This window comes from Protopterus annectens, chromosome 11.part0 (genome assembly GCF_019279795.1).
Source record: "Protopterus annectens isolate FY-2018-M chromosome 11.part0, PAN1.0, whole genome shotgun sequence".
NCBI lineage: Eukaryota > Metazoa > Chordata > Ceratodontiformes > Protopteridae > Protopterus > Protopterus annectens.
Genome location: NC_056745.1, coordinates 948,280,742 through 948,290,995, shown reverse-complemented (window position 1 = coordinate 948,290,995; position 10,254 = coordinate 948,280,742). Strand labels below are relative to the sequence as shown.

General features: G+C 36.0%; 1 pseudogene; it reads right to left on the bottom strand.

The window, feature by feature from the left end:
- Positions 1-4,046: 4,046 nt before the first annotated feature.
- Positions 4,047-4,229, bottom strand: LOC122816051 (annotated as a pseudogene).
- Positions 4,230-10,254: the final 6,025 nt, after the last annotated feature.

Here is a 10,254-nt window from a genome sequence, read left to right as displayed (position 1 = left end):
GATTACATCTTCCATATTTAGAAAACCGACTTGGACTAACACACTACTCCAATATAATAGCATGCACCCAAGGCACATGTTCCCTGGAATTGTTAAGAGTCAATTCATCAGACTAACTAGGTTGTGTCAGGACAGTGAAATTTTACAGTAAGAAATTAATAAATTAGAACTACTTTTCTTAAACAGAGGCTATAATTTTGAGCTAATTAGTTCTATTAAGAATGAGATTTTACATTCTTCAGAGATCGTCCCACATGTATTCAAGAAACCTATTTTATTTAGACCCAAAACTACCGGTAATTTAATGAAAATTCCCTATATTATAAAGTATACAAGTGATGTAAAGAGTCTAGAAAATATTATACGCAGGAACTGGAATATATTAATGACTGATGCCCTAGTAACTGACCTAGTTGGCAGTCACCCCACTTTTCTATATAAAAACTGCCCTAATCTGAAGCAGATTCTATGTAAAGATCATACTTTAGATTTCAGAAGTGCCACTTTAAGCACAGTAACAGTTCCATGTGGTGACTGCAACAGATGTAGTTACATCTGTTCTGATTTGGTCTTTGTCCATCCCACCTTGAACTTCACTTTTTACTTCAATACATCAGCTACTTGTCAAACAAAAAATTTAATATACTTAGCCACTTGTACAAAATGTACTGCTTTCTACATTGGGCTCACCAAAAGGAGACTAGCTGATCGAGTTTATGATCATTTGTATGAAATTAGGAAAGAATCAGATACCAATGCCTTGGCTCAGCATATAGTAAAGCAAAGAGACCATACTTTTTTATTTAGAGTGGTAGAAGTAATAGCTCTAAATCCTAGAGGGGGAGATGATACCAATAATTTGGCTTTAGCTGAACTGAGATGGATTTTAAAGTTTAACGCTCACAATTATCCCGGTTTAAATACCTCTGTATCTATTAAACCCATTCTAAATAATAGGAAACGTTAATGTTGACTTTAAAATTTCTCTCAAAAAATTTTATATCTACTTTGTAACATTATTATTTACCCTTAAGTTTTGCTTAATTATGTAATATGGGCTTCTGTTCATGAGTTGCAGCGTACATTCTTCTTTAATTATTAAAATAATATATGTTCAACTTGTATGTTGCCAGTATTCATAACTAATCTTTTAAATTTATTCTCTAGTCTTGTTATAATAGCAGCATTTTTAGGTTTTAAATTAAGTAGGTAAGTATAGTTAATATATATGGTGAATAGTATAAAAATACTTCATATACACATTTTTTTATGTATATATTATTTCATATAATATATATATATATTTTTTATATTTTTTATATAGATTATTTTAAAAACTCTTTTCAAGTAAAAATGATTCTTAAAGATATTACTAAACAATTTTCTATATAATCAATTTAACCGGACTCAAGTCTCTATGATTTTCTAAACTAATTTTTGTACAGGTATCCTTATGGAATAATTACTATCTAGGCTTTAATTGACAATATATCTTACCTAACTTCACTTAAACTTTTATATATAATAATAGTTATGTAATCATGAAATTAAATATAGTGCATGATAAAAATTTTTTTTCTCTTAAATGTTAGGTTATGTTTTGTTTCAGGTCAAGATATACTTAAGCTAATAATTAACTTCCTATTATTCCCGTATTGGATATTACTTTATAAATTTTGTTAGTACTAATAAAAAGAATGCATTGAGTCAAGTTAATTAGTCAATGTATTTATTTACTTGTTTTACTTATATGTTCTATATATTTTGTATTAACTGATCTAGTAATTCTACACATAATTTTATAATACTTGTTGTTATTTATAAATATTAGTATTTTATACAGTTAATCTTTTACACTTGTATATACATTTCACAAGTCTTCAGCAATTTTTATGAAAGCTAATTATTATAGCAGCTAGATAGCTTCGTTGTATGAATTAAAGCTGGTATAAAATCTTGCTTCGGTCTTGTAATGATGTTAACTGCAACTGAAACTAGTTATATTCTAAATATGTTTACAGAATATATAGTAGCGAAGAGTACTTTTTTATTATTATCAGATAGCATTATTGCTATCTGTGTTTATTAAACAATGTTGCCGTTTTTTAGATATAATATTGATTGCAACTGAAGCTACTGGTACTTTAAGTACAGATATTAGCGTTTCACAAAAATCTCTTGTATATGTGTATACATCCTACAAGATTTCAGCAATTATTGCAGCGGTTAGTTAGTTAACTCTGATGTCTAAATTAAAGTTACATAAAACGTAACTTCTGTTTCGCAATGATACCAACTGTAACTGAAGCTACTTACATTCTAATGCACTAAAGAGTGTATAGTAACTAATAGCAACCAATATAAACATCAAATAGCATTACTGCTAGATCTGTAATGAGTGAGGAATGTTGCTGTCTTTTAGATATGTTGCTTACCACAACTGAAACTGAAGCGATCGGCTTTTTTAAATATTTTTAGTCTGTGAAAAAACATGTACCATTCTTTATTGTAACACTATTACATTTATAGTTATATAACTAAAAGTCTGAATTTATGACATATTATGCTTTAGAATCAGCTGCATAGTGTTTAGTGCTTTTACTTAAATATCTACATTCTGTAGATTTGCAGTCGGAGACTTTTCTGCTGCCAGAATTTCTACATCCATTTGTATGTGAACGCACTTTTTGTACATCTTTTGAATATATAACTAAGTTAGATTAGATTTGTTCTGTTAGTATATTATAGTTAGATACTATGTAATGAAGTATCTGCTGAAACTGCATATGTTCGCCAAAAAAACTTCTTAGAACAGGAACATTCTGATTGTTGCTTGACAGTTTCTTTTTAACTGCTAATTGTTGTAATTAATTAAATTAGGTTTGTTCTTAATTATTACACTATTTAAACTTTGCTTGTGGGGTTATTCATTGTCTGAGGAAGCGTGGCTGTGTCCACGCGAAAGCGCTTACCTTTACCCACTGTTATTTGGATTAAAGAACTTTTTTTATTATACAGTTACTACGTTTATTGGCTTACTTTATGGATTACTGACTGTATTTCAACTTGTTATCTGGTTGCATCGTGGTAGAGATCAGGTTTCTGTGTTTTGTTACTGTAAGCTTTATAGTGACTAAGAGATACAGAGAACATGTATATATTGATACACATAAATAGAACTGTATAGATGTGACATCTGCAGTGAATTGTCTCTGGGGGTCTGGCCAGCTCTGTCCCGACATCCAGCACCACACTTTGGGACTCTCTAGAGTTGCCACTTTCTTTGAGAGAGGCCAGAAACTCCTATGTCTTCAGTGAAGTGCCTATTAGTCCTTTTTGTTGCATAAGATTTGGGAAACATGAGACCTAATATGGATGCCAATTTCCTGCCATTTTTCACTAAGATTCTTCAAGATGAGAGAACATGGCTGCAGAAGGAAAAAGTATTATTCCTTTTAGAGCATAGAGGTGGTGTCAGCAGGAGTCAAAAATACTTTTCTGCCTCCACCTTAATGTTTACTGCCAGTGGCTCATGCAGGAAGCCTATAAAGGATCTCATTATAAAAGTTAAGCCTATAGTTACTGCTGTCTGCAGCTGGTGCAGAGGGTTAAGGCTATGACCTGTATTTCCTGTGGTATATGTTTTGATTCCCTCAGCACTCATTTGCCTACTGTGTAACCTTGAGCAAGTCACGTAATCCATTTCTCCTGGGTCAACCTGTGGGCCTCCCTAGTTAAAAAAATGGGTGTTATTATTATAAAAGTCAACAATGTAACTGGCATTTCAAGCACAGGGAGCAGTGCCATTACTATTACATTGACATGAAGTGCTAAAATACTGACCTCCTTGGCCAATGGGATGATGAAGTTAAAGAGCAGGTTCCACCTATGTACTGTAAGTAGGCATTATGTTAGCTACACATTTAAAGTGGCACTACATGCTATCCACAAATATTACACAGTGCTATTTTTATGTCTATAGCCCCTGAAGAACTTGAAGGGAATAGGCAGCTACACAAGAGAAGAATGGAACACCTAACCAAGCACCGGGGTGAGTATACTTGCTTCAGACTGTCTTGCTTTTGTCCCCCACTACCATAAATTATACAGTTGAGTTTCCCACATTTGGGGAAATAACAGGGGTCAACCCAACCAAAGTGTGCAATGGAAGAGCCTCACCCTGAGGAAACCACCTTCGTGATAGTGGTATTCCCCTGCCAGGTAAGTATGGTCTGTTCTCATGTTTGTCTTCAGGCAGGAGATACCATAGCTTACATTACAAAACCACCAGATTTAATAGAAGCTTTTTTCCACAAGCCATCAGACTTCTAAACTGCAGTAATAATATACACCATGCTAGTCTTGGAGGTCTGGAGTTACAGTGCTGAAGTAATTCACAGATATATGCAATAACTCTATGAAAGTACAGTCTTATACCGTATGTGCAATATTAATGATGCCAAGTTGACATTCTGTGCAATATGCCAAGTTAGCATTCAATGCAATTTGATATCTGTCCGATTTTGATCTGTGAAATATATTATCTGTGCAATAGCTTGGGTACTGATGGAGACATGTAAGTGGAAATGTCTTAGTGCATGTCATTGTACTTGTTACTGCACTGCATACATGTCTTACTGTTATTATTGGATTAGCATATGTGTTATTGTTGTATTAAAATCAGTATATGTTGTATGCACATTGAGTTCGAAGTAACGCAATTTCATTCAGTTGCACTGTTGTGCAGTCTGAATGACAATAAAGTTAATTTTGACTCTGACTTTTCATATTAACAGTAATAGGGATTCATTTCCAAAATGTATACCTTTCATACACCAGTGCCACTTCTGTCATTACCGCCATAGCTCAAACATAGAAGTATGTCTGTTTAACGTTATAAGTGTGTTTGCACATGTGTCCTGTCCTATATGTGGACAAGTAGGTCAAGATATTAAGACTGTATTCTCACAGTGTGGGGATGTCTGTGGTTCAGTTCCCTTCTCAGCTGCATTACCATAAAATATCTTAGGTTTGTTTTTCTGTGTCATTATAATAACTGAAGTATTATATTAGGAAATATGCACGATTAGCATTTTTGGTTGGGTAGACATCTTTTTCTATATAATTGTTTCCTTTGTTTATAACCTGTGAGTAAAATGTTATATCTGAGCAGCATGGTTTCTTTGTATGTGTGCATTTGTACTGCAAAACAAAGTTAAATGCTCAGACAGAGGCCGGTATCCCAACAAGAAAACAAAATTCAAAAAAGAAAGGAATCCAGTCACTATGGCTAATATCACTTTAATAAAATAACTAACAGTGAATAACAACATAACATCAAGAGTTAATAAATACAATTCCTCATCCACAGATCTTGATTGGTACCAACAATATAAATCACTCAAAATGTTTTTCATGCCTGTCAAGACACCATCAATGTTATCAAGTACCTTCCTTAAGTTTTTCTCTACAAAAATAGAAAGGGGCTCTGTCACCCAGCCCCTACCACACACAAATAGGACTTCTTCTATCCTAACATAATTAATAGATCATACATACAAATCCTGAAGGAAGTGTCTAGTATCTTTCAAGACAGTGTTGATTTTATCTAGAAAGGGCCTAGGCTGTTTTTAAATATAGATGGACATTGGCTCGGTGAGACAACCTCTACCTGACACAATCAGATGGAAGGGGGTGTCAATGGTATCCTTATGTACTTTGGGTAAACCATAAATAACGGGTATCGTCAGATATTCCACAGTGAAATATGTATACAATTTATAATCTATGTGGCTGGTCATAAGAAGATTATAGAGATAAAAATGCAACCTGTTTTCTATCCCTGAGATCTCAAAGATCTGTAATTTCACATATACTTGTGCGTCATTCAACATAGTATATGTGAAATTACAGAAGTTTCAGATCTCAGGGTCTCAGAAGTCCTATTTGTGATCTTGGATGTTAATTCACTTTTTACTGTTATCCCTAATGATGGTGGAATTGCAGAGTTAGACTATGTGTCAGAGGGTGCTCTATTAATTCTAAAGTGGTGATGATATGTGTTCTCTTACAGCTTATATTGGAGGAATAATGTACTTATATTTGAAACAGAGTATTTCCTACAAAATGTAGGAGTTGCGATGGGCTCGGCATGTGCGAACACCTACGGGAATATTGTATTAGCACAATGGGAAAAGCAGTCAGTGTTTACAGATAAATATTACAAGCCATATGTCAAGTTCTACAAATGTTTTGTGGATGACATCTTTCTTGTTTGGCATGGCTCCTCTGAGCTGCTACTGGAATTTAAGCAGTATTTAGAGAATATGACATCTTTCCTGACATTTGCTATGCACTACTCTTATGAAAGTATAGATTATTTGGATACAGCTGTGGGCAAAAATACATTAGGTCAACGTTCTACTAGCATGTTCAGGAAATCCTGCAGAAAGAATAATATACTTCATAAGATAAGTATGCACCCCTGACACATTCAGAGGAATATGGTTAAGAATCAGGTGCTAAGATGTATGAGGTTATATACGGATACAGAGGGCTTAGAGAAAGCTCTAGATGCACTTCGAGTGGATCTGTTAAATAGAGGGTGCAAAATAGGAGATATTGAGCAGGCTATTATAGATGTCAAAAGTAATATGGACAATAGTAGTCGGCCCTATTTTTCAGAAAGGTTAGAACAACCAATAGTAGAAAGTCGTAATGATGAAGTGGATATTATTGGTAGGATCACTCTAACGTATTTGAGTGATGTGAATAAAGTTTGTGATATTGTGAAAAGAAATTGGCCCATCCTATTAACTGATTCAAATAAAGGTAAAGTTGTGGGGCTACAACCCAAATTTGCATTCAAGAACAATGGATCATTGAAACAGCATCTATGTTATAAACAGACTCATATGCAAAAACTATCTTAGAACGGAAGGGTACATTTGCCTGTAGGTCCTGTAAAGCTTGGAAATATATTTGGCCTGTAAGTGTAGTGATGCATCCTAGGACACAGTGTCCCATTGAATTTACCTTTTATGTTGACTGTCTAACAAAGAATATTGCTTATTTAGTGAAATGTTGTTCCTGTGAAAGTTTTTATGTTGGTAAGACGAATCGGACTTTGAAGGAGAGGATGATGGAACACATAGATGATATTCGTAATGTTAAGCTAAATAATGCATTAGCTAAAGATGTGCATGAGGCAGGGGAAACTCATTATTTTAAGTTTTTAGTTTTACAGAAGCTTAATGATAGCATAAGAGGGGGGAGATGTGGCTAATGATACTGAGTATGCAGAGTAAGGTGGATAACAGATTTTAGAGGCAATTTGCCTCCAGGTCTTAATAATGCTGCCTCCTTAAAACCGATACTTAAAAAGAGAGGTTTATTGCATTGAATGACTCACGTGACTATGTTTTTGATTATGACTGGTCTAACTATTATATTTAAGCTTTTTAGTGTAATATGTATTGTGGTTTGAAGAAGCAGGTGACTGTGAAAGCGCTTACCATTTTGTGTGTTTTTATTAAATTGATTTGTTCCTCAGCCTTGTGGACATCTTGCTACTTACATTATTATCTTTTGGATTTAGTCCGGGTTCCAATGCATCTTTTTATTTGGAAAATTTCTTTAAAGTGATCTCTATTCAAACAACAACCAAATATCACAGGATTATTACTGAAGTATTTGTAAAAGCATAGCATTTCTACAACATATATAAGTCAGGTGTCAACTGCAGGAAACAAATACAGTTTGTTATTCTTCTAAGGTGCAACTTACTCATTACCCACAATAATAACAAACTTCTAGATTGAATCTATAGTATGTAGAGTAGCTACGGTGTGCCAGGTGACATGCTATCATATTGAGACACACCAGATCCTGCATCGGGATCACTGCACAGGCTAATGGATGATGCAGATAGTTGGTGTGGTAAAACAAGATTCAGATGACAGAAATCAGGGCAATGTGCTTACATCAGATGCTGGATTAGAGACATATTACACGTATATCTCACTGCAATGTTACGGATGGACTTATCTTTAGGTCTTGTCTGTGTTACCCCCATACTCTTCCCTCATCAGGTCAATAATAGAGTGCAGTGCCCCTTTGGTATGCTTCTTTCCAAACCCCTGCAGCAATTGGAGAGACCACAAAAGATCCTTATAAAGAAAATTAAGGGTCTTCAAGATTTATCTTATGTGGACAGACTGAAATCATTGTCACTTTACTCTGTATCATACAGACTGCTAAGAGGTGAGCCGTGCCTTGTATATTGAGTGATCTCTGACCCACCTTTAATGGAAATGCTGCACATTCTCAAGTCTAATGGCACATGGGTCACTCACTCAAAGGACCTTAACCTGGTGTGTAACATTAACAGAACTTGCTGGAGAGACAGATTTGTCTTACAGAGGTTGTCCCACCTTTGGAACACGCTTCCTATTTAAACAAAGCCTCTTGTTGGCCCTATTTAACAGTAACTTTGACGAGTGGACGGGTAACCAGAAATTCACTCCATGGGTTCCACCTGTGTCCCTCTTGGACAGGGTCAATAGGTGCTGATTTTAGTGTCTGTTTGAACCAAATACCCTTGGGAACATGGGTTGAACATGGCTAGGCTTGTAAGGGCCCTGGGGCAGTTAGCCTAGTAACCTTCTATGATCCTATGATCCTATGATATACATACCATTTGTTTGTGCACTTGATGATACAGTCTGTCCTATGAATGGGTAGAAGGGCACAGTATTAATGCAGGACAACAGCAGATGTAACATCAATGACATATATGAAATATACGTAATATACTACTGACACACTCCTGCTGTTGTGATTTTGTGTGTTGTACTGTGGATCCTGTAGTGGGAATGTAAAGAAGAAGACAACATATCATCATGTATGCAGGCAACAGAATGCTGGCAGCATGACACATACAACACAGTAATAGGGACTAAAGATACTCACATGACGGGCATTGCACCTGTGGGCTGGGTATCTCTGTGTTGAAAAACAGTGACATTAATGTCAGTGGGGAGCTTAGAGCAGCCTATCTATCCCTGGAGGAGTGTTCCCAGCACAAGAATCTGGTAGTCTATTGGCCATTTTGGGACAATTTCTAGCTCTTTCAAGTCCCCCTGTATAAAACCCACTTTGGCGCAGTTTTTGCGCTTGTTACTACTCAGCCAAGCTCCTCGTGGTCCTGCAGAGTAGTGCTAGCAGCAGAGAGGCTAAAAGAGCGACTGCTAACCTGATAAAAGTGTTTTTTTTTGCTACTACTACCTGGGCAACTGTCCGATCTAGCTAAACTGCAAGTATTTCTGCTTCTTGAACTGTTTTAAACTGTTTAAAGTTGTTTTTGCACCTGCACTTTTAAAGTTTGCCCTGTTTGTTGCATTTACCTGTTGAGGCTACACACTCAAGTGTGCTAGCCTGTGTTACATATTTATTGCATTTTCCTGTTTGTTGCAAAAAAAAAAAAAACAAAAAGAACAAAACAATTATCCTTGTTTCACGTCTTTCCTGACCTAGAGTAGTCCAAATACAGGCTTTGCTCTATTCTGGACTTTTGGAAAGTTCCTGTGTTGCCCATTTCCTTTCTTGGATAAAGGGAGGCTTCTTTGCTCACCAGTGGCAGTGGGGAGCTTAGAGCAGCCTATCTATCCCTGGGGAAGTGTTCCCAGCACAAGAATCTGGTAGTCTATTGGCCGTTTTGGGCCAATTTCTAGCTTTTTCAAGTCCCCCCTGTATAAAACCCACTTTAGCATGACTGCGCGATTTTGCGCATAGCGCAGCATCGGGCAACGCTGCTTAATTGGGTTTAAACCATTCTCGGCTCCACAAAGTCTGCTCTAATAAACACCCTATTCCTACTCTAAAGCCTGGCCCTTGCTCACTAAAGCAATTATATAAGTCAGCACTAAAAAATTAAAAGCACTACACCCTCACAAACTCTCCTTGAGTACCTTGTTCCCCATTGGCCCTTTTTTTAATTATAAAGGAATTCCCAATACTATTCTAGCATGTCTAAAGGTCAGTTGTCAATCTCCTCTCCAGTCCAGCTGGTGAATCTGGGAATCTTGAGGCAATGTTACAACTGCCTCATGTACACAGACACTCCTCTCCTCCTCCCAACAAATTCCAACACATGTGAGAGATGCAACCATATAATCAAACTGGAGGCTAAGATCTCTCAACTCAGTACTGGTGTAACCAGTCAGGAGGAGAAGGAAACCACACTCACTACAATTC